Below are 23,062 nucleotides of genomic sequence, written 5' to 3' on the forward strand. Positions count from 1 at the left end.
AAGCAACAAAAGAAAAAAGATACATCAATTGGACTACATCTAAATTTAAATCTTTTTGCCTCAAAGGAAACCATGAAGAAAGTGAACAGACAAACCACAGAATGGAAAAAAAATGTTTGCAAATTATATATATATATATATATATATATATATATATATATATATAATAAAGCACTTGTATTTAAATAATATAAAGAACTTTTAAACTAGATAGTAAAACTACAAATAGCATAATTTACAAATGGGCAAAGGATTTGAATAGACATTTCTCCAGAGAAGAGACATTATTGGCCAATAAGCCCATGAAAAGAAGCTCAGTATCCTTAGTCATTACAGAAATGCAAAGCCTAGGTGGCTCAGTTGGTTGAACTTCTGGCTCTTGATTTCAGCTGAGGTCCTGATCACAGGGTTGTGGAATTGAGCCCCTTGTCTGGCTCCACTCCTCACTTGCACACACAGTCTCTCTCTAGAAAAAAAAATGCAAATCAAAACCATAATAAAGTACCACTTCTCACCCACCAGGATGACTAAAATAAAAAAAGACAATAATGAGTGTTAGCGAGAATGTGGAGAAACTGAAACCCTCACACATTGGTGGGAAAATAAAGGAATACAGCTATTTTGGAAAAGCCGGGTTGCAGTTCCTTAAAATGTTAAACATTGAATTACCATACAACCCAGCAATTCTATTCCTCAGTAAGTACTCAAGAGAATTTAAAACATATATCCACACAGAACCTTGCAGTTGAATGTTTATAGCATCATTATTCATAATGTTAGAAATTGGAAATAACCCAGATAATCATAAACTGATGAATAGAAAAACAGTATATAGTACAGCCTTATGATGAAATTGTATCTGGTCATAAAAGTAATGTGAAGTTGGGATGCCTGGGTGGCTCAGCGGTTGAGCACCTGCTTTTGGCCTAGGGCATGATCCTGGAGTCCCAGGATTGAGTCCCGCATCGGGCTCCTCTCAGGGAGCCTGCTTCTCCCTCTGCCTGTGTCTCTGCCTCTCTCTGTATTCATGTATGTCTCTCATGAATAAGTAAAATCTTAAAAAAATAATAATGTGAAGTACTGATACATACTGCAACATGGATGAACCGTGAAAACGCTTTGCTAAGTCAAAGAAGCTAACACAAAAGACAACATATTATATAATCCCATTTAGATGAAATGTCCAGAATAGGCAAATTCATAGAGAGAGAAAGTATATTAGACATTGAGAGCGGCTGAGGAGAGGAAAGTATGGGGTGAGTGCTCACTGGTGTGATGAAAACATTCTAAAATTAGTGATGATGGACATATTAACTATTAATATATGAAAAGCCACTCAATTATACATCTTAAAATGGTGAGTTTTGTTATGTGAATTATAATAAAGCAGTTATTTTTTAAAATTGTGACCAAGATTCAGTTTGAGTTGCTGAGGGGTAGGGCAGAGGAATCTGCAAAATAGATGTGAACCAAATCATTTTTACAGGTTGCAGAATCTTGATGATGTTTTTTTTAGAATGTTCTTTTTTCATATTAAGTGTTCCTTAGTTGGACTTAACCTGTATATGCAAAGTATGAAAAGAAAGAATTGTTCTTTCAAATACCAGGGAAATTGGGCAGTGCTTTCCACAGACACGACCGGAAGCAGGTCTCTCTGTGAACTTTGCATAAGATAATGCTCCAAATCACATTGAATTTCAAAACTTAAGAAAGTTAGTCAGCTCAAGGGAAAATAGTCAATTAGGGAACAAATAAAGTTGGTTTCTGCTGTGATTTTATTTTATTTTATTGCCATAAAAATCACATTTGTTCCCAAAGACTGAATTAGTTGCTTATAAAGTCAGGAATATTTTTATTAAAAATATAGAATCTCACTGATAACAACAACCGTTACATATACATAAAACTGTCATTTTATGTATATGTATATATATACACATATGTTATATATATATACAGACACACATATATATAATATATAGCATGTGGCTATATGTAATACACATATATAATATAGAACATATAGTTATAAGCACACACATATGTATAAAATCTTTGTATTTCTAAGCGAATCATCTGGTGTTGCCTCAGATAAAAAATAATTTTGGCTAAACTGGGGCTAAAAAGACTTGTTGAGTTTTTCCTTTTGAAAACCATAATCATTGTTACTTAACCAGAAAAAAGGTTATTAATACAATTGTTGAGAATAAATGATCACAAAGATGTTTTAGTTTGTCCTTGTCCTTGTCCTTGTCCTTGTTATAAAATTCTACAAGTCTATGCACACATCTTACCTTTTTAGTTTTATTCCAAGGGAGGGGAAAAAAAGGTCAGAGTTTTTAATGCTGAAGTGACATTGGCAAGGATTTCGTAAATTTGGGGAACAGATGGTGTATGGTATGTATGAGCCCAGCTATTGAAGACTTACAGAGTGACTCATGAACTGATTAGCTGTTTATTGAAGGGGAAGAAAGGGCATTATCTTGTTTAAAATGTTGCCATTTTGCAGAGAGAATAGAAATCTCACTCCACTTTGAGCCTGTCTCCTTTCTCGTTTTATTAACAATAAGGCATTTTTCTTTTTTTCAAATTATTTATTACATTTCATTCTTTTAATATAGCTTTTGTAGGCTGGGCCAAATTTTTACTCCAAATGAAAGGCAACTGCAATGTGTTTTCCTGAATATGTTTTAGCCTATTGCTTTCCATATGTTAGAAAGCATGTCCACATACATGGATACATTCATTAGATTGGCTTATATGTCATATTTGGAATTGAGTAAACTAGTGTTTTGGCTTCCTTTAGTCAAAACATGAAATTAGAGGGAAAATGAAGTATAATGCTATTAATGGATTTTGAATGTCAACTGCTGACAAGTTATGTGGTGAGGGGGTGGAAAAAGAGTCTTAGCAACTCTTGATCATTGCAGTTTGTATGCCAAACATCATGCATATAATGATGATATGATTTTGACTGTAACTGGTGACTACTGAAGGTTGCCCAGTGGCTTGAGGTACTAAGATCCGAATTCCTGTCTTTATCTGTAATAAATTAGAAAACCAGTTCCCTGTCTTGGTTGCATCTCTCAATTCTGGTTTGCTTCTGGTGTAGAAAGAGAGAATATTAAGTTTAGAGTGCTCAGGGATTGAGCCCTGCCCAAAATAGCAACTGAAAAAGAAATATTCCACAAGGACTCTTGGAGAAAGAGAATGTATCTCCCTCACCCAATAAGTTTTGATTCTCAGGCATGGGTAGAAAGAAACATCACTGTTTTCTAGTCCATAAAAAGGAAATAACGTAGGATGTGGAGGAAGATAAACAAAGCTGATGTGTATCAGTCCTCAGCGTAGTACATGGTACTAGAATAAGACAAGCTCAGACCTATGAGGGACAGGCAGAGACCAAAGGCCAATGGAAAGGCTCACTAAGGTCAGGTCAGGAAAGGCCCTCCTCACTGAAGTTAGGTGCATGCATTGGGAGAATAAACCAACTTGTGATTATTATCCTCTGTAAGGCAGAGTTGAAGCTCAGGACAAGATAATATCCAAAGAGTAGGCATTATTTCAAGAAGTATTAATACTAAGAATTCTAATTTAGTATGTAAGGCACAGAGACTATGGACAATGAAATAAATATTCTGTTGTGGTTCTGGGATTCCAGTGCATTCACAGTCAGACTCTAGCTAGTGATTGGGAGAATAAAATAGGGAATCTGTCCCCTGGAAAGGTCTTAAAAAGTTAGGATGGGTATCACAGCCTAGATAAGCAAGCTGTGGGTTAACTAAAGCCTTAGAGGGCCAGTAAGGTAGATGACCTAGGACCTACAGGCTATGGAATGGGGAATGGGTTGAAGCCCATGGCTAAGTACTGGGTCAAGACTGTGAGGCTGTGGAATGAATTAAGGACTCACATTTCCTCACCTGGCTCTGTGTAAGGTTATGTTCCTGGCACATCTAGTCCCAGTTCTGGCTGGTAGTATGGATTGATCAACGGACTGATTGATTGGTTTATACCTCCATTCCATTCTCAATAAGACTTAAGGTGACAGTCAGCACGATTTATCCCCATAGGACACTCAGATACTGGTGCTTATCCAGAATAGCTAAGTGAGTTTAGAAGGAATCTTCAGCTAGCTGGATGGCCAGCGTAATATCTAGGGATGATTTGTGTAGATGCCTTATGCATGATGGAGAAACATGTGATGGGAAATTTGGAGTATTTCAAAGTGCCTGGACACCTAAAGGCAATCACTTCTCAAAGGCAATAAAGAAGTCTCTCTTGAGAAATCACATGGTTAAGAATGTGCTTTTGGATCTGAGTTCTTTGTGGCCTAGGTTAAACCTTCCCAGGGACCAACAGGCTTTCCTCTGAGCTTGCAAACCAGCAGGTAAGGTACCTCAGCTGGCTTCCGCTTTCCATGAGCACTCTACCACTTGACAGCTGCAGTGCATGTCTCAAGGACACAGAAGGTCAGAGTTTGGATAAACTGCTCATAAGCTGTGGCCCTCACAGTGTCACTCATATACAAGTATATTTTTATGCACCAGAACTGCATATTCACTCGTGCAATACTCATGTTGAGTGCTTATGATCATCGGTATGAAGTCAAACTACACTTTTAGTGAGCCCACATGTGGCAGCCACTATGTTGGGTATTTTAGCAATATTATTTCCAATCTTCTTAATTATTCTATGATCTAGGGCAGAATTATTAGCTGTATTTTGTAAATAAATAAACTGAGGCTTACAGAAGTCAAACAAATTACTCCTAGAGCATAAAACTAGAAAGAAGCTAAGGTTCTGTTCAAATCTTTTGTTTAATGCCAACCCAGTACTTTTCCCCCTACCACCCTATGTCTATATACTGTTGTCACAGGGCCTGACACACTGGGCAATTTCTGTTGTGTACCAACTTTCCCTTTAATTCATTTATGGACATCCTTAATTTTCTGAATATCTGACAAAAGAAAGGAAACTAATTAATTAAGGTTACACACAAACCTAGTGCAAATAGAATATAACAACCCTCTGTATATGTGAGTGCTACTTATACATACATATATATCTACACACTGTCAAAGTTATAAAACTTAAAAATCACTAGATAAGAAAAAGCTGAAGGCCTAATCACATTCTTTGGCTCCTTGAAAGCAAAGAAAATGCAATTCTTCACCAAAATAGTCTTCAACATGGATTTCCAGAGCTAGGAATCCTGTCCTACCTTATTCCTTAAATGATGTTGGGCAGACCGCAGAGCTGCTGATGTGGAAACACAGCTGTGGTACTCTTGGACAACTTATTTTGAGAAGAATTCTAAAATATGGAGCAAACTCATATGTTAAAACCCAGTGTGTCTTTCACTTTTCAAAAATGCATTATCTTATGCCTAGGAGAATATTTATTACTCTCTTTCTTAAAAATGTTCCCTTTTTGATGAAAAATGTTCAAAGCCGGAACAAAGCATTCTTACTTGAGATAATTTCAGGAAAATAGCTCAGGGGGGTGGGCATGGAGAAGAGGCTTGAGAAACTGCAGAAAAAGGGAAAAAAAAACCACAGAAATGTAATTTTAGTATCATTTTCTTGGCTTTTGAACATCTCTTTGTTGTGTGGTTGAGGCAGCTTTATGGGTTCTTTACGAGAAGTAAGTGAAAAGTCTGAATTGATGTCTCCTTGGGAAAAGCTGGAGCTGAGTGTGAGTGATATCTATTATCACTCATGGAACCAGGATGGATGCAATTCTCCATTACACGCCAGCAGTGGTGAGGGATTGAACAGTTTCTGGTGTCAGAGGTGAAAAGCTTCAACTTAAGGGAGACTTTTTTTGCTGTAAGTTTTGCTACAGGGAATTTTTGATGCTTTTGATATGTATATTTCAAAGTATGGAAGACCCAGAAATGGAAAAGCCCCTATTGGGAAAATCTCTCTGTTCATAATCAGCCCAGCAGATCTAGTAAACTGCATTGAATTCCTCTCCCATCTACTTTCCCTCTCACACTCACCTCCTACGTGCATCAAATACACTTATTTGGAGCATACAGAAAATGTGTGTTCCAAATATATGAAGGGTCTATTCTTCCCATGGGACTTGGCTGGGTAGATTTCTGTGCCCTTCCCATTATTCTGTGAAAGCTGCCTCCTGCCCGTCTCTTATTGCTATCCTGTTCAAAATAAGTGAGACTTGTTTTCCAGCTTTTCAGAAGAGATAGACAACAGCCATATAAAAGCAGAGATACACACAGCACATCCGGAGCCATGGAGGATAGGAATCTTTTTTTTTTCTTTCTAAAAAATAAACAGACTTAAGTGTGTATGGGACTGAGATTTTCTTTGCTCTTTTTGTGGCTGGGAGATGTCACATGTTTACATGTGTCTGTACCCCTTTTTGGTACTGCAAATCCACAACTTCCATGCCCACCCTTGGAGGTCTCCATGGAAAAGGTAAAATGGCAGAAAATATTGGGATGGCAATAATTTTTCACAACAGAGATGAGTTTCTTTATTTTATGAAACGATGTGAATTTGCTCACTCTAAAGATGAGACCACAGAAATACAGAGTAAAAGGGATGTCATAAGGCCTGGTGAACTTTTAATCATGTCCTAAATCCTTCTGAACAGGGGACAAGGTTACTTTTCATACTTAAGAAGAATGACTACAATCTTTCCAGACCTCTATAATTCAAGATTCTTGAACTATAAAGATATCCAGTCACCGTTGTCAAACATTGTATCAGGCAGAGGTTAATCAGAGAAAGGCTTTTGGGCATATCTAGGTTTACAAAAGCTGTAATTGAGCCAAAAAACTGATCTAAAATGGTGACTTCTTCCTCTGGTGTCTGGATCTCCAACATCATAAAGTGGTTATTGCACACCGGGCTTCTCTTTTCTGTGGGATGTGGGCCACTGTAGAGGCATCTTTGTCTAAGAAGCATAGCCTGAGAAGGAGCCACTCACATAGGGGAGCCCCTTTTTGACAAGAAGGAAGTACTGATTTTACTTATGGGCTTATTTTCGGCCAGGTATCTTCCTGAGATAGGCACAGGGGAGCTAATTGCTAATATTCTAGCATAAGAACCAGCTGAAGGCATAGCAAGTAGCCATATTTTCTTCCTCTGCTGTCTGCTGGACCCAGTGGTCTTTTGGCAAGGACTTTTCCAGTGCCTGAGAAGTGCCAGGCACTAGGCATTGGGATGCAGGGATGAACATGAGAGACACAGCTCTGGCCCCCGGAGGGAGACAGGCATTAAGCAGTCTCGAAAGTATTTTATTCACGTCAAGCGTTGTGAAGGAGTACAGGACACAGTGAGTGTATGACTTGGGTATTAATGCACATGGGGATCAGGAGGTTTTCCTCAGGAATTTATGTTTATGTTGAGATCTGATAAATGAGTCAAAGCCAGATAAAGAGAGTAAAGTTCAGCCCAGCACAAATAAAATATGTCTGCCACATGACAAACAAGGAAGCTCCTAACAGCCCTTTCTGCCCCCTTCCCCACATTATTCCTTTGGCTCTATGGTCTAGGAGATTTCTTCTGTTCCCTCCATTCTAGCCACCACACTGGTCACCTAGTATCTGTGTGTATGTCAAAGTTCTTTTTTTTCTTTTTTAAGAGTAATTTAAGATTCCCAGTAAAATTGAGGACAAAGTAGAAAAATTTCCCATGTCTCTTCCACATAGGAGCTTTTTAAAATAGGATGGAGCCTCATCTTTTCAGGGCTGTTATACTTAAGTGTCCAATCATCTAGAAACAGAGGTTAAATAATCAGGATTACACGGGCTCCAAGAGCACACTGATTCTAGAATTTTAACTCCATGATTATATGGCTTTTCCCCCCTTGCCAGTTGGACCGAAAGTAGGGCAAAAGCCGGCTTTAAAAGTCTGGAAAGGTTCTTTTCCCAGAGCAGTACCGGAAGCTCCTCTTCGAGTGCCGAGGGCCGCCTTCTGGGCCCGCACAGGCAGAGCGGCCCGCGGTGCTCACTCCCCTGGAGCACTCATGACTGGCAAACGGAACCAAGGCAATTTGCTCCTAGATCAGGCAAGGGTGAGTGAGAGCAGGAAGTGCCTGGAATCAGAGCTGCCTTACAAAGGGCAGAAGAGAAAATACAGCTCAGCAAAAACTGTGACTTGGGGTTAGACGCAGGACATGTACGGAGAAGAAATCACCTAAAGCTTTGCTCTGGACAAGAACACACCTGCCCAGGGTGTGAGCCCACTGACTTGGGGGATGCCAATTTTGATCTTCCATGCGACCCTTGCCTTGGTTCCCTTCCCGCACCCTTGGTCCAGCTGGATGTCTTGCAAATGCTTACTTTTGGTCTCCAGGGGATCCCGTGAAACGGGTCAGTACAGCTCAAAGTTCATGCTTCCTCAACCTGAATGCACATGAGGGCCTCCTCAACCTCCTCACATATGAGGAGCAGTTTTTTTTTTTTTTTGTGGGAATGAATTATACTGAAAGTTACGCTACTGTCAGTTACACTTCTTGATATCAAAAAATCAATATTTTTTTACTCTGTGTTAAATCTCAGGTATAATGGACTGAATAAAAGAAAGACAAGTCTTCGTGGAAGTTAGTCCTATGTGGAAATTAAAAACAAAATGGAGAGCTTGAACAGAAAAATCAATGCATTGACCTATCTGAGGCTGATTATACCAGTGCCTCATAAGTTTAGATAAAATGGAATTTACCTAGAGAACGAACTCTGTAGAACATGTGGAACATATAATGCCGAGAATAAAAATAAACATTTTTAACTGTCTCAACTATAATGTTGAAAGTGAAGACTAATATCAAATATCATAATGCTGGGCTTCAGAAATTGCCGGGTGGGGTTTTGACTATCCCAATGGAAGAATCCATGGTACCCACAGTTTTCTAATTTTCTTAATTCAAAACTGTGGGAAGTAGCCTTTGAATTTTTAAACACATGTTCCTAATCACCACTCCCTGTGATAGAAAAAAATAAGAGTTTAAAGTTACCCTACCTAGGATAGACCAATGATGGGTTTTCAGAGTTCCATACATCTGGGAGCTGCTGCTTCCCCATGTGGGATCCTGTGGGGGCTGAGACACTATACCTATTCTTGACCCATTAGACAAATGAAAAAGAAATGTTAGCAACCTGCCTCTTGTGTCTGTGTCTTCATGGCTGATTATGTGAAGATGTGCTAACAAGCCAGAGGGAGAACCCACTGCAGCTTCCCCAGTGTGAGCTAGGCTTGCTTGGTAAACTTCAGTGCATGAATGCGAATATGGAGAGAAAGGCCTCCAGATTCATTCAGCTAATCTGGACTCAGAAGGCAGGCAGGGATTATTAGGGCTGCTTCAATAGCATAGGACCTATGTATCACAGAAATAAGACACTCGTGAGAGACCACATTCAGGTCTGTGCTAGGGGACACACTTATTCACAAAATCTCTCTACCTCTTCTGCCTGGGACTGAGTATAGCTGGGGTTGCTATAGGGGTGTCATAAGAAGGGCTTAAAGCTTAAAGCTCCTGATTTTACTGTCTCAGAAGGCTGCTCTACTTACCCAAGCATAGCTCATTTGTTTGGGGGAGGAATGATGAGGAATTGGTCCTTTATCTCAGGAAGAAGTAAATAAGAGAAAGAAAGGTTGAGAAAGGAAGAGATAGATGAGGAGAATGGACCAAGGCAGACAATAGGAACTCAGGGGATTGCTACAATTGATTGAACACCATCTCTTTGCCAGGCACTCTGCTGGACCACTGATTCCATTAGGTGAAACCCTTACAAAGGCCCTGTGAGGTCAATGCTATCATCTTGTTTTGTTAATGAGGAAATCAGGGCCCAGAGAGGTGAAAAAACTTGCCCACACAATACACAAGGGTAAAAGCTCATGTTGCTGAACTTCAATCTTACCCCCCCTCCCTCCAATACCAAGTTGGAACACTTAGTGAAAACACTTGAAAGCAGCCCCATACAGGTCATTGAATGCAAGAGAACAAAAGCAACAACTCTGAGAGCAAATGTTAAGCTTATGTCTTGAAAAGGGATCTAATTTTTTTTTTGCCTTAGTAGCCTATAGAAGAAAATCTACCTTCTTGAGATAGCTAATGAGCTGTTCCGGGAGACAGAAAAGGCTGGGAGTTTAAGGATTTTGAGAAGACTGCCTGGGAAGGAAGGACAGTCCCAGGGGAAGGGTTGAGATCATGGTGTTGTCAGGTCATTGACCTCAGAGATCATATTTAAGCCAAATGCTCATTCTGTGAGATGATAATATTTAAAAAGAAAATATAAAATCACAATGAAAAGGTTTGGCCTACTTTCATTTTAAAATAAGTTTTCTGTTTTAAAATGATATCCTGCCCACATCTAACTTCTGGCAGTCCCCCACCCAGAAATCTCCCCTCAAAATAGTAAACTTTGTCTGTCATTCACAGAGTTGCAAGTTCTACTCTCCTGTCCCCAGCTGAAATCCCTTCAGAACCTCACCCTCCATTTAGAGCTCATAGTCGCTGAATTCTCTCCCTTTTATAGATGAAGGAATTGGGTCACAGACACAATCCTTAATAATATACATAAAAAGAGGATATCATTCTTTTCTTTCCAACCACATGACCCAGTTTGGGCGACTAATTCTAGAGGTAGTCTGCATGTGAAGAAGCGAAGTGGAGGCTCAGTATGGTAAACGTGTCGGTGGAGGTCATGGTGTGTTTAGAGAGAGCTTTTCTAGAGTCATCTCTTTGAAGGGATAAAGGGGTGAGCAAATTGGCTTTTCCGTGTCTGGCATGTCTCAGGCTTTAACAGGAAAGATTACACTTTTTAGAAACAATTAGATCTCTCCTTGTTGCAAATAAACTTGAGAGCTCTCCTGGGAGAAGGAATCTTAGCCCTTAATGAGAAGAAGAGATGTTAATTGGATATGTCAGCAGAGTTTTCATGTTGTAGCTATGGGTCCAGTTATAGTTTTACTCAGTTCTATGTTGTTAACATCCAACTTAAACTTCTTCCTGCCCCCAAAGACTGGGCCCCATAGGAGAGGGATGGATATGTTTCCAAATTCCTTTTCAGTGCTGCTCCTTTCTGGGACTCCTGCCATGCATCCTTTCCCCTCTTGGAGCATTCTTGCTCTGTCTTCTCAGCCCTTCCCTTTACTAGTGGGATTTTTCTAGGCCCATACTTAGCTTTCTTATCTTACCATTGTATACTCATTCCTGAGAAAATCTACTTTCAAGGCCTGTGGTCCAGGGTTCCCGAGTCACTAATACCAGTCCATCTCAGTCTTCTCCCAGGACAGCATGGCTAAGAGCCGGGAACTGAAACCTGCACAACATTTCTTCACCCCCATGTATGGTACCTAACATAGGATGACTTAAAAGCTGAGTTCAGCTTAGACTTGACTGGTGTGCCCATACATAGTTCCTTATGTAATGTGTGCTTCTCAGAGGGATAGCAGCTGTGTTCTGAAAGGTAGCACCCTAAAGGAGGCGCAACTATTCCAAGAGCACCAGACAGAAGCTGCCAAGACCTTTTATGACTTAACCTTAGGAATCACAAAGCATTGATCTGACCATACTCCACTGACTGAAGCAGTCACAAGTTTGCTCAGGTTCAAGAGTAGGGGACACAGACCTCACCTTTTGTTAGGAGAAGTGTCAAAGAATTTGTAATCCTTTAAAAAAATTCCTAAAGGCTATACCTATCACTACTTTAATAAAGAACTTGGCACTTAGAGAAATAAAGTAACTTGAAATATGACACATTTAAATAGGAGAGAGTCCAGATTTAACCCAAGATTTTATAGCAGGTATGGATTTATTTTTACTTATCCTGCTAGGAACTTTATATAACTTGAATATAAGAACTAACGTCTCCAGCAGCCCGGGTGGCTCAGCGGTTTGGCACCTGCCTTTGGCCCAGGACGTGATCCTGGAGACCTGGGATGGAGTCCCACATCAGGCTCCCTGCATGGGGCCTGCTTCTCCCTCTCCCTGTGTCTCTGCCTCTCTCTCTCTCTGTCTCTCATGAATGAATAAATAAATAAAATCTTAAAAAAAAAAAAAAAAAGAACTAATGTCTCTGGGAAATTCTCAGCAGTTTCCCCTTTAAATATCATTTAACTGCCAATTTTGTTGTTAAGAATTCACTAATTCTCTCTTTGACAAGATGATTCTATTTCATATGCATCTCCTTATTTTTTACTTTTGCTTATTTTTGTTTTGTAATTTCTTGTTTTCTTTTTCAATGAATTTCATCCTTTTATCTCTTTCAGGATTCTAAGCTCAACTGAGGAACATATCAGCATCATATCTAGAGAGTAAGAGAGCTTTTGTCAAAAATACATCTCTTCATTTTCCTCCCTGCTGCCTTCCCCATCAAACAATAGATGTAGGGAGAGGAGGGGCAGGATGGCAGATGAGTCAGGTCCCCAAGCCACCTGTCCCCACCAAATTACCTAGATAACCTTCAAACCATCCTGAAAATCTATGAATTCGGCCTGAGATTTAAAGAAAGACCAGCTGGAACGCTACAGTGAGAAGAGTTCGCGCTTCTATCAAGGTAGGAAGACGGGGAAAAAGAAATAAAGGAACAAAGGCCTCCAAGGGGGAGGGGCCCCGCGAGGAGCCGGGCTGAGGCCGGGGCGAGTGTCCCCAGGACAGGAGAGCCCCGTCCCGGAGACGCAGGAGCTGCACCGACCTTCCCGGGCGGAAAGGGGCTCCAGGGAGGTGGAGCAGGACCCAGGAGGGCGGGGATGCCCTCGGGCTCCCGGGGACAGTAACAGGCACCTGTGCCCCGGGAGAGTGCGCCGAGCTCCCTAAGGGCTGCAGCGCGCACGGCGGGACCCGGAGCAGCTCGGGGGGCTCGGGGGCGGCTCCGCGGAGGGGGCTGCGGGGCGGGAGCAGCTCGGGGGGCTCAGGCGGCGGCTCTGCGGAGGGGGCTGCGGGGCCGGAGCACGAATCCACCAGCGCAGGCCCCGAGCAGAGGGCGCCGGGACACAGCCCAGGATCCGGCCCCCCCCGGGACAGGCAGAGGCCGGGAGGGCCCAGGACAGCGAGGACGCTCCTCCCGGAGCTGAGCAGATCAGCGGCCCCGCCCCGGAGCCTGGAGAGCTCCGGAGCTACTGCGGGGGCTGACTCCAGGGCTGCAGAGCTGGCCCCGCCACTGGGGCTGTTGCTCCTGGGGCCTCACGGGGTAAACAACCCCCACTGAGCCCTGCACCAGGCAGGGGCACAGCAGCTCCCCCAAGTGCTAACACCTGAAAATCAGCACAACAGCACCCACCCCCCCCCCCCCCCCCCGCCCCCAGAAGACCAGCTAGACGGACAAGTTCCAGAAGAAGCCAAGGGACTTAAAGTATACAGAATCAGAAGATACTCCCCCGTGGTTCTTTTTTTTTCTTCTTTTTGATTTCTGATTGCTTCCCCCACCCTTTTTTTCACCTTTCTTTCTTTTCCTTTTTCTTTTTCTTCTCTCTTTTCCTTTTTTTCTTCCTTTTTTCTTTTTTCTTTTTCTCTTTTCTTTCCTTCTTTCTCTCCTCTCTTTTTCTCCTTTTCCCAATACAACTTGTTTTTGGCCACTCTGCACTGAGCAAAATGACTAGAAGGAAAACCTCACCTCAAAAGAAAGAATCAGAAACAGTCCTCTCTCCCACAGAGTTACAAAATCTGGATTACAATTCAATGTCAGAAAGCCAATTCAGAAGCACTATTATACAGCTACTGGTGGCTCTAGAAAAAAGCATAAAGGACTCAAGAGACTTCATGACTGCAGAACTTAGATCTAATCAGGTAGAAATTAAAAATCAATTGAATGAGATGCAATCCAAACTAGAAGTCCTAACGAGGAGGGTTAACGAGGTGGAAGAACGAGTGAGTGACATAGAAGACAAGTTGATGGCAAAGAGGGAAACTGAGGAAAAAAGAGACAATCAAAAGACCATGAAGACAGATTAAGGGAAATAAACGACGGCCTGAGGAAGAAAAACCTACGTTTAATTGGTGTTCCTGAGGGCACCGAAAGGGACAGAGGGCCAGAATATGTATTTGAACAAATCCTAGCTGAAAACTTTCCTAATCTGGGAAGGGAAACAGGCATTCAGATCCAGGAAATAGAGTGATCCCCCCCTAAAATCAATAAAAACCGTTCAACACCTCGACATTTAATAGTGAAGCTTGCAAATTCCAAAGATAAAGAGAAGATCCTTAAAGCAGCAAGAGACAAGAAATCCCTGACTTTTATGGGGAGGAGTATTAGGGTAACAGCAGACCTCTCCACAGAGACCTGGCAGGCCAGAAAGGCCTGGCAGGATATATTCAGGGTCCTAAATGAGAAGAACATGCAACCAAGAATACTTTATCCAGCAAGGCTCTCATTCAAAATGGAAGGAGAGATAAAGAGCTTCCAAGACAGGCAGCAACTAAAAGAATATGTGACCTCCAAACCAGCTCTGCAAGAAATTTTAAGGGGGACTCTTAAAATTCCCCTTTAAGAAGAAGTTCAGTGGAACAACCCACAAAAACAAGGACTGAATAGATATCATGATGACACTAAACTCATATCTGTCAATAGTAACTCTGAATGTGAACGGGCTTAGTGACCCCATCAAAAGGCGCAGGGTTTCAGACTGGATAAAAAAGCTGGACCCATCTATTTGCTGTCTACAAGAGACTCATTTTAGACAGAAGGACACCTACAACCTGAAAATAAAAGGTTGGAGAACCATTTACCATTCAGATGGTCCTCAAAAGAAAGCAGGGGTAGCCATCCTTATATCAGATAAACTAAAATTTACCCCAAGGACTGTAGTGAGAGATGAAGAGGGACATTATCTCATACTTAAAGGATCTATCCAATAAGAGGACTTAACAATCCTCAATATATATGCCCCGAATGTGGGAGCTGCCAAATATTTAAACCAATTAATAACCAAAGTGAATAAATACTTAGATAATAATACACTTATACTTGGTGACTTCAACCTAGCTCTTTCTACCCTTGATAGGTCTTCTAAGCACAACATCTCCAAAGAAACGAGAGCTTTAAAGGATACACTGGACCAGATGGATTTCACAGATATCTACAGAACTTTACAACCAAACTCAACTGAATACACATTCTTCTCAAGCGCACATGGAACTTTCTCCAGAATAGACCACATACTGGGTCACAAATCGGGTCTGAACCTATACCAAAAGATTGGGATCGTCCCCCGCATATTCTCAGACCATAATGCCTTGAAATTAGAACTAAATCACAACAAGAAGTTTGGAAGGACCTCAAACACGTGGAGGTTAAGGACCATCCTGCTAAAAGATGAAAGGGTCATCCAGGAAATTACGTAAGAATTAAAAAGATTCATGGAAACTAATGAGAATGAAGATACAACCGTTCACAATCTTTGGGATGCAGCAAAAGCAGTCCTAAGGGGGAAATACATCGCAATACAAGCATCCATTTAAAAAATGGAAAGAACTCAAATACAAAAGCTAACCTTACACATAAAGGGGCTAGAAAAAACACAGCAGATGGACCCCACGCCCAGCAGAAGAAGAGAGTTAATTAAAATTCGAGCAGAACTCAACGAAATTGAGACCAGAAGGACTGTGGAACAGATCAACAGAAACAGGAGTTGGTTCTTTGAAAGAATTAATAAGATAGATAAACCATTAGCCAGCCTTATTAAAAAGAAGAGAGAGGAGACTCAAATTAATAAAAACATGAATGAGAAAGGAGAGATCACTACCAACACCAAGGAAATACAAACGATTTTAAAAACGTATTATGAACAGCTATACGCCAATAAATTAGGCAATCTAGAAGAAATGGACGCATTCCTGGAAAGCCACAAACTACCAAAACTGGAATGGGAAGAAATAGAAAACCTGAACAGGCCAATAACCAGGGAGGAAATTGAAGCAGTCATCAAAAACCTCCCAAGACACAAGAGTCCAGGACCAGATGGCTTCCTAGGGGAATTCTATCAAACGTTTAAAGAAGAAATCATACCTATTCTACTAAAGCTGTTTGGAAAGATAGAAAGAGATGGAGTACTTCCAAATTCGTTCTATGAGCCCAGCATCACCTTAATTCCAAAACCAAACCGAGACCCCACCAAAAAGGAGAATTACAGACCAATATCCCTGATGAACATGGATGCAAAAATTCTCAACAAGATACTAGCCAATAGGATCCAACAACACATTAAGAAAATTATTCACCATGACCAAGGAGGATTTATCCCCGGGACACAAGGCTGGTTCAACACTCGTAAAACAATCAGTGTGATTCATCATATCAGCAAGAGAAAAACCAAGAACCATATGATCCTCTCATTAGATGCAGAGAAAGCATTTGACAAAATACAGCATCCATTCCTGATCAAAAATCTTCAGAGTGTAGGGATAGAGAGAACTTTCCTCGACATCTTAAAAGCCATCTACGAAAAGCCCACAGCAAATATCATTCTCAGTGGGGAAGCACTGGGAGCCTTTCCCCTAAGATCAGGAACAAGACGGGGATGTCCACTCTCACCACTGCTATTCAACATAGTATTGGAAGTCCTAGCCTCAGCAACCAGACAACAAAAAGACATTAAAGGCATTCAAATTGGCAAAGAAGAAGTCAAACCTCCCTCTTTGCCGATGACATGATACTCTACATAGAAAACCCAAAAGCCTCCAATCCAAGATTGCTAGAACTCATACAGCAGTTTGGTAGCGTGGCAGGATACAAAATCAATGCCCAGAAATCAATGGCATTTCTATACACTAACAATGAGTCTGAAGAAAGAGAAATTAAGGAGTCAATCCCATTTACAATTGCACCCAAAAGCATAAGATACCTAGGAATAAACCTAACCAAAGAGGTAAAGCATCTATACCCTAAAACCTATAGAACACTTCTGAAAGAAATTGAGGAAGACACAAAGAGATGGAAAAATATTCCATGCTCATGGATTGGCAGAATTAATATTGTGAAAATGTCAGTGTTACCCAGGGCAATTTACATGTTTAATGCAATCTCTATCAAAATACCATGGACTTTCTTCAGAGAGTTAGAACAAATTATTTTAAGATTTGTGTGGAATCAGAAAAGTCCCCGAATAGCCAGGTGAATTTTAAAAAAGAAAACCATATCTGGGGGCATCACAATGCCAGATTTCAGGTTGTACTACAAAGCTGTGGTCATCAAGACAGTGTGGTACTGGCACAAAAACAGACACATAGATCAGTGGAACAGAATATAGAACCCAGAAGTGGACCCTCAACTTTATGGGCAACTAATATTCGATAAAGGAGAAAAGACTATCCATTGGAAGAAAGACAGTCTCTTCAATAAATGGTGCTGGGAAAATTGGACATCCACATGCAGAAGAATGAAACTAGACCATTCTCTTACACCAGACACAAAGATAAACTCAAAATGGATGAAAGATCTAAATGTGAGACAAGATTCCATCAAAATCCTAGAGGAGAACACAGGCAACACCCTTTTTGAACTTGGCCACAGTAACTTCTTGCAAGATACATCCACGAAGGCAAAAGAAATAAAAACAAAAATGAACTCTTGGGACTTCATCAAGATAAGAAGCTTTTGCACAGCAAAGGATACAGTCAACAAAACTAAAAGACAACCTTCAGAATGGGAGAATATATTTGCAAATGACATATCAGATAAAGGGCTAGTTTCCAAGATCTATAAAGAACTTCTTAAACTCAACACCGACGAAACAAACAATCCAATCATGAAATGGGCAAAAGACATGAACAGAAATCTCACAGAGGAAGACATAGACTTGGCCAACAAGCACATGAGAAAATGCTCTGCATCACTTGCCATCAGGGAAATACAAATCAAAACCACAGTGAGATACCACCTCACACCAGTGAGAATGGGGAAAATTAACAAGGCAGGAAACCACAAATGTTGGAGAGGATGCGGAGAAAAGGGTTCCCTCATACACTGTTGGTGGGAATGTGACCTGGTGCAGCCACTCTGGAAAACTGTGTGGAGGTTCCTCAAAGAGTTAAAAATAGACCTGCCCTACGACCCAGCAATTGCACTGTTGGGGATTTACCCCAACGATTCAGATGCAATGAAACGCCAGGACACCTGCACCCTGATGTTTATAGCAGGAATGTCCACAATAGCCAAACTGTGGATGGAGCCTCGGTGTCCATCGAAAGATGAATGGATAAAGAAGATGTGGTTTATGTATACAATGGAATATTCCTCAGCCATTAGAAATGACAAATACCCACCATTTGCTTCAACGTGGATGGAACTGGAGGGTATTATGCTGAGTGAAGTAAGTCAATCGGAGAAGGACAAACAGTGTATGTTCTCATTCATTTGGGGACTATAAATAATAATGAAAGGGAATATAAGGGAAGGGAGAAGAAATGTGTGGGAAATATCAGAAAGGGAGACAGAACATAAAGACTCCTAACTCTGGGAAACGAACTAGGGGTGGTGGAAGGGGAGGAGGGCGGGAGGTGGGGGTGAGTGGGTGACGGGCACTGAGGGGGACACTTGACTGGATGAGCACTGGGTGTTATTCTGTATGTTGATAAATTGAACACCAATAAAAAATTATTTTATTAAAAAAAACAATAGATGTAGTCAATTAAAGATAGAACCCTGATACATTTACTTTAGAAATGCTTCTGAGTAATACTGACTGCCCATTTACCTCTCTCACTATATTCCTTATAACTCTGTCCCCCAAGGCTCATACACTTCTCCCACTGTTGGTAATCATTACTTTAAAATATGAATCTAAAGGTACCATGAAGAGGAAACAACCTGGCAATATAGGAGATCCCCAAAACTCTTTCCTCCCATGGATTCACTGCATGTGTAACTATACAAGGAGCAATACCTTATGAGAGAAATCTAGAAACTAGTTGAGCGACTATTACATGATGAAATGACCAACTAAAATGAGTAGGAAGGCTGAGACACAGTTTCATCATAAATCTCACCCCTAGCACAGCATATTCCTTTGGAAGGGAACCTCCAATTTCCAACTTCTTGAAAAGCCTGGTGTTTGGATCACACATCTAGCACCTCAAATTTTAGGGTACCTTCTGAGGGATGGGAACCCAAAACAGCTAGCTTTGGAAGTCAACCTGGCTTTTGTTCACAAGTATCACAAACCATAACAAAGAAGTAGTTTTCTTCCTCAGTTTTATTAAGATATAGATGGTATATAACATTGTATTAATCTTAGTGTACGAAATGATGGTTTGATACATGTATATATTGTAAAATGATTACCACAATAAAGTTAGTTAACATCCATCACCTCACATACATTTCAATTTTCTTTTCTTGTAATGAGAACTTTTAGGATTTACTCTCTTAGCAACTTTCAAATATATGATATAATAGCTTTAGTCACCATGCTATACATTTCATCCCTAGAACTTATTTATCTTAGAACTGGAAGTTTATACATTTTGACCACATTCACCCATTTTTGCCTACCTTCACCCATCTCCCACTTCCCCAGTTCTAGAAATCACAAATCTGTTTTCTGTATCTATGAGTTTGGGTATTTTTAAATTCTAAATGTAAGTGAGATGATGTTGAATTTGTCTTTCTCTGTCTGACTTATTTCACTTAGTACAATATTCTTAAGATCCACCCATATTTTTGCAAATGACAGGGTTTCCTTCTTTCATATCTGTTATATTTATAAAATATATTATAATTATAAATATTTATATAAATATTTGTATATAAAATTTCACACAGAAATAGAATTGTTGAAGTGTATGGTAGTTCTATTTTTAATTTCTTGATGAACCTCCACACTGTTTTCCAGAGTGGATGCACCAATTTACATTCCTGTCAACAATATATAAGGGTTCCCTTTTCTCCACATCCTTGCCAACACTTGTTATCTCTTATCTTGTTGATAACAAACATCCTAACAGGTGTGAAGTAATAGCTCATTGTGGTTTGATTTGCATTTCTCTGATGATTAGTGCATCTTTTCATGTACTTGTCCGCCACCTGAATGTCTTCTTTAGAAACATGTCTATTCACTTCCTCTGCCCATTTTTTAAATGGGGTTGTTTGTGTTTTTTTTGTTATTGAGTTGTATGGGTTCTCTGTATATCTTAGATATTAACCCTTATCAGAGATATGATTTGCATCAAAGGTATAGTTTTTTTTTCTAAGATTTTATTTATTATTTATTTGAGAGAGAGAAAGGGAGAACACAAATGGTGGGGAGGGGCAAAGGGAGAAGGAGAAGCAGGCTCCCTGCTCAGGGACATGGGGCTCCCAACATGGAGCTTAATCCCAGGACCCTGAGATCATAACCTGAGCTGAAAGCAGATGCTTAACCGGATGGGCCACCAAGGTGCCCCTCAAAGAAATAGTTCTTAATGGATATGTAAGCACTCACTGCAGTTATCCCATTGCGTTCAATGCAGAGAGAGCAGGCAAAAATGCTCATTTCTCAGTCTTTCCTAGGAAGAGATTTGACTGCATATGTTTTAAGCTGCTGCCTGAATGTCTGGCCTCTAATTAACATGCATTTAAGTACTCACTGTGGTCCTCCCAAAAGCATCAAAGAGCTGATGGATACTTCCCCACCTTATCCCTCTGGCTTACTCCAACAGTAAAACCAAGTTTTCAGTATCTCTTTCGAAGGAGAATGTCACAAGGATCTTCCTGGAAGGAGAATGTCCACACATCTAGTGCCCAAACCTTTGTGTCTACCACCAAATGTGTAGGCCCCCAAATCGCCTACTTTTGATAGCCAATAGAGTTTGCATTAATGAATCCCACAGGTCTATAGCAAACAAAGAAGCAATTTTTAAACAGGTATAAGAGCAATCCCCATGGTAATATACCTGGCCTCAGCACCAAAGGAAAAGATAAAACCCACCTATATCCCAGTTCTCTCTGAAAGGGGTTTAACCACATGTTTTCCCAGCAGCTGCCAGAGGGTCCAGTTTCTGACCAACATATATCTCGGTGATAACTGTGATCTTCATCTTTGGGACACCGACAGTTCTTGGTATACCTTCAGGTATTGGGAACCACTATGAGTAAAAACAGTGGAATGTACAATCACAAAGGTTTGAGGAGCAACCGGCAGCTCAAGCTAGGCAGATTGATGAAGATCAACTCCTACATGAGACCAGCCTGTCAAGACTAGAGAGTTGACTATTTTACTTAATACTGAGAAACCAACACACAGAGTCAAGGAAAATGAAGAAATGGAAATATGCTACAAAAAAATAATAATAATAACATGATAAATGTCCTGAAACAGATCTTAATGAAATGGAGAGAAGAGCTTTATCTGACAGTGAGTTCAAGATAATAGTCATAACAATGCTCACTTAGGTCAGGAGAGCAATACATGTACAAAGTAAACATTTCAGCAAAGATAAAATATTAAAAAGTACTAAACAGACATCATGAAGCTGAAGAAAAATAACTGGGCTGAAAAATTCAATAGAGAGATTCAGGAGTAAACCAGATCGAGCAGAAGAAAGGATCAGTGAAGTCAAAGTCAGGACAATGGAATCCATTCAATCAGGGGAGCAAAAAGAATGAAAAAGGGTGAAGATAGCTTAAAGAATTTATGGAACAACATCAAACAGAGCAATATTCACATTATAGGACTCCCAGAAAGAGAAGAGAGAGAAAGGAGCAGAGAGCGTATTTAAAGAAACAATGGCTGAAAATTTCCCTAGTGTAAGGAATGAAACAGACATCCAGATCAAGAAACCCAGTGCCAAAAAAGGTGAATCTAAAGAGACTCACACTGAAACATATTATAATTAAATTGTCAAAAGGGGAAGACAATGAAAGAATCTTTAAAAACTTCAAGATTATTAAAGCAGCACTTTATTATAAGGGAACCCCGTAGGACTATCTGCAGATTTTTCAACAGAAACTATAGACCTGGGCAGCCCCGGGTGGCTCAGCAGTTTAGCACCGCCTTCAGCCTGGGGCCTGATCCTGGAGGCCTGGGATCAAGTCCCCTATCGGGCTCCCTGCATGGAGCCTGCTTTTCCCTCTGCCTGTGTCTCTGCCTCTCTCTCTCTCTCTTTGTGTGTGTGTGTGTGTCTCATGAATAAATAAATAAAATCTAAAAAAAAAAAAAAAAAGAAAAAAAAAAGAAAAAAAAGGAAACTACAGACCAAAGGGAGTGGGATGATATATTCAAAGTTCTGAAACCAAGAAAACTGCCAAACAAAAATACTTTGCCTGAAAAAGTTGTCCTTCAGGATTGAAGAAGAGATTAAGAGTTTTCCAAAGAAAAACTGAAAGAGCTCATCAGCACTGGACCAGACTTCTGAGAAATGTTAAAGGAGTTCCTCAAGCTGAAATGAAAGGGGACTAGTTAGTAACATGAAAACATATAGCATGCTGGTAAAGGTAAATATATATGTTAGGCTACCAAACAAATCTTAATAAACTTGAGAAGATTAAAACCATACCAAGTATCTTTTCTAATCATAGTGGCATAAAACTAGAAATAAATTACAAGAAAAAATGGAAAATATGCAAATATATACTCTGGATGATTAATGGGTCAAGGAAGAAATCCAAAGAGAAGTTTTAAAAAATCTTGAGAGAAGTGAAAATGGAAATATAACATACCAAAACTTAAGAGATGCAGCAAAAGCAGTTCCAAGAGGAAAGTTTATACTGATAAATGCCTACCTGTGTTAAGTAAAAAGGAAGATCTTAAATAATATAACTTTACATCTCAAGGTACTAGAAAAAGAACAAACTAAGCCCAGAATTAGCAGATGAAAGGAAATCAAGATCAGAGCAGATATAAACTGATACCAGAAAAACAATAGAAAACATCAATGAAACTAAAAGCTGATGCTTTTAAGTTTCATTTATTTATTTTTTAGGGAGAGCGAGCAGGCCAGCAAGTATATACACCCACTGGAGTGGGTGGGGAGGGACAAAGTCTGAAGCAAGCTCCATGCCTAGTATAGAGCCCAACATGGAGCTCTATCTCAGACCCTGAGATCATGACCTGAGTTAAAACCAAGAGTTGGATGTTTAATAGACTGAGCCACCCAGGAGCCCCTAAAAGTTGATTTTTTA

The 23,062-nt window shown here is 40.3% G+C and overlaps 1 long non-coding RNA gene across 1 annotated transcript; it reads right to left on the minus strand.

The window, feature by feature from the left end:
• Positions 1–225: 225 nt before the first annotated feature.
• On the minus strand, positions 226–11,430 carry LOC112670088 (uncharacterized). Its single transcript, XR_003142752.2, has 3 exons — positions 11,166–11,430; positions 5,222–5,313; positions 226–466 (listed from the first exon to the last, which is right to left on the minus strand). It is a non-coding gene; the product is annotated as an uncharacterized LOC112670088 (long non-coding RNA).
• Between the last annotated feature and the right edge of the window lie 11,632 nt (positions 11,431–23,062).

Source organism: Canis lupus, chromosome 25, assembly GCF_003254725.2.
Source record: "Canis lupus dingo isolate Sandy chromosome 25, ASM325472v2, whole genome shotgun sequence".
Taxonomy (NCBI): Eukaryota; Metazoa; Chordata; class Mammalia; order Carnivora; family Canidae; genus Canis; species Canis lupus.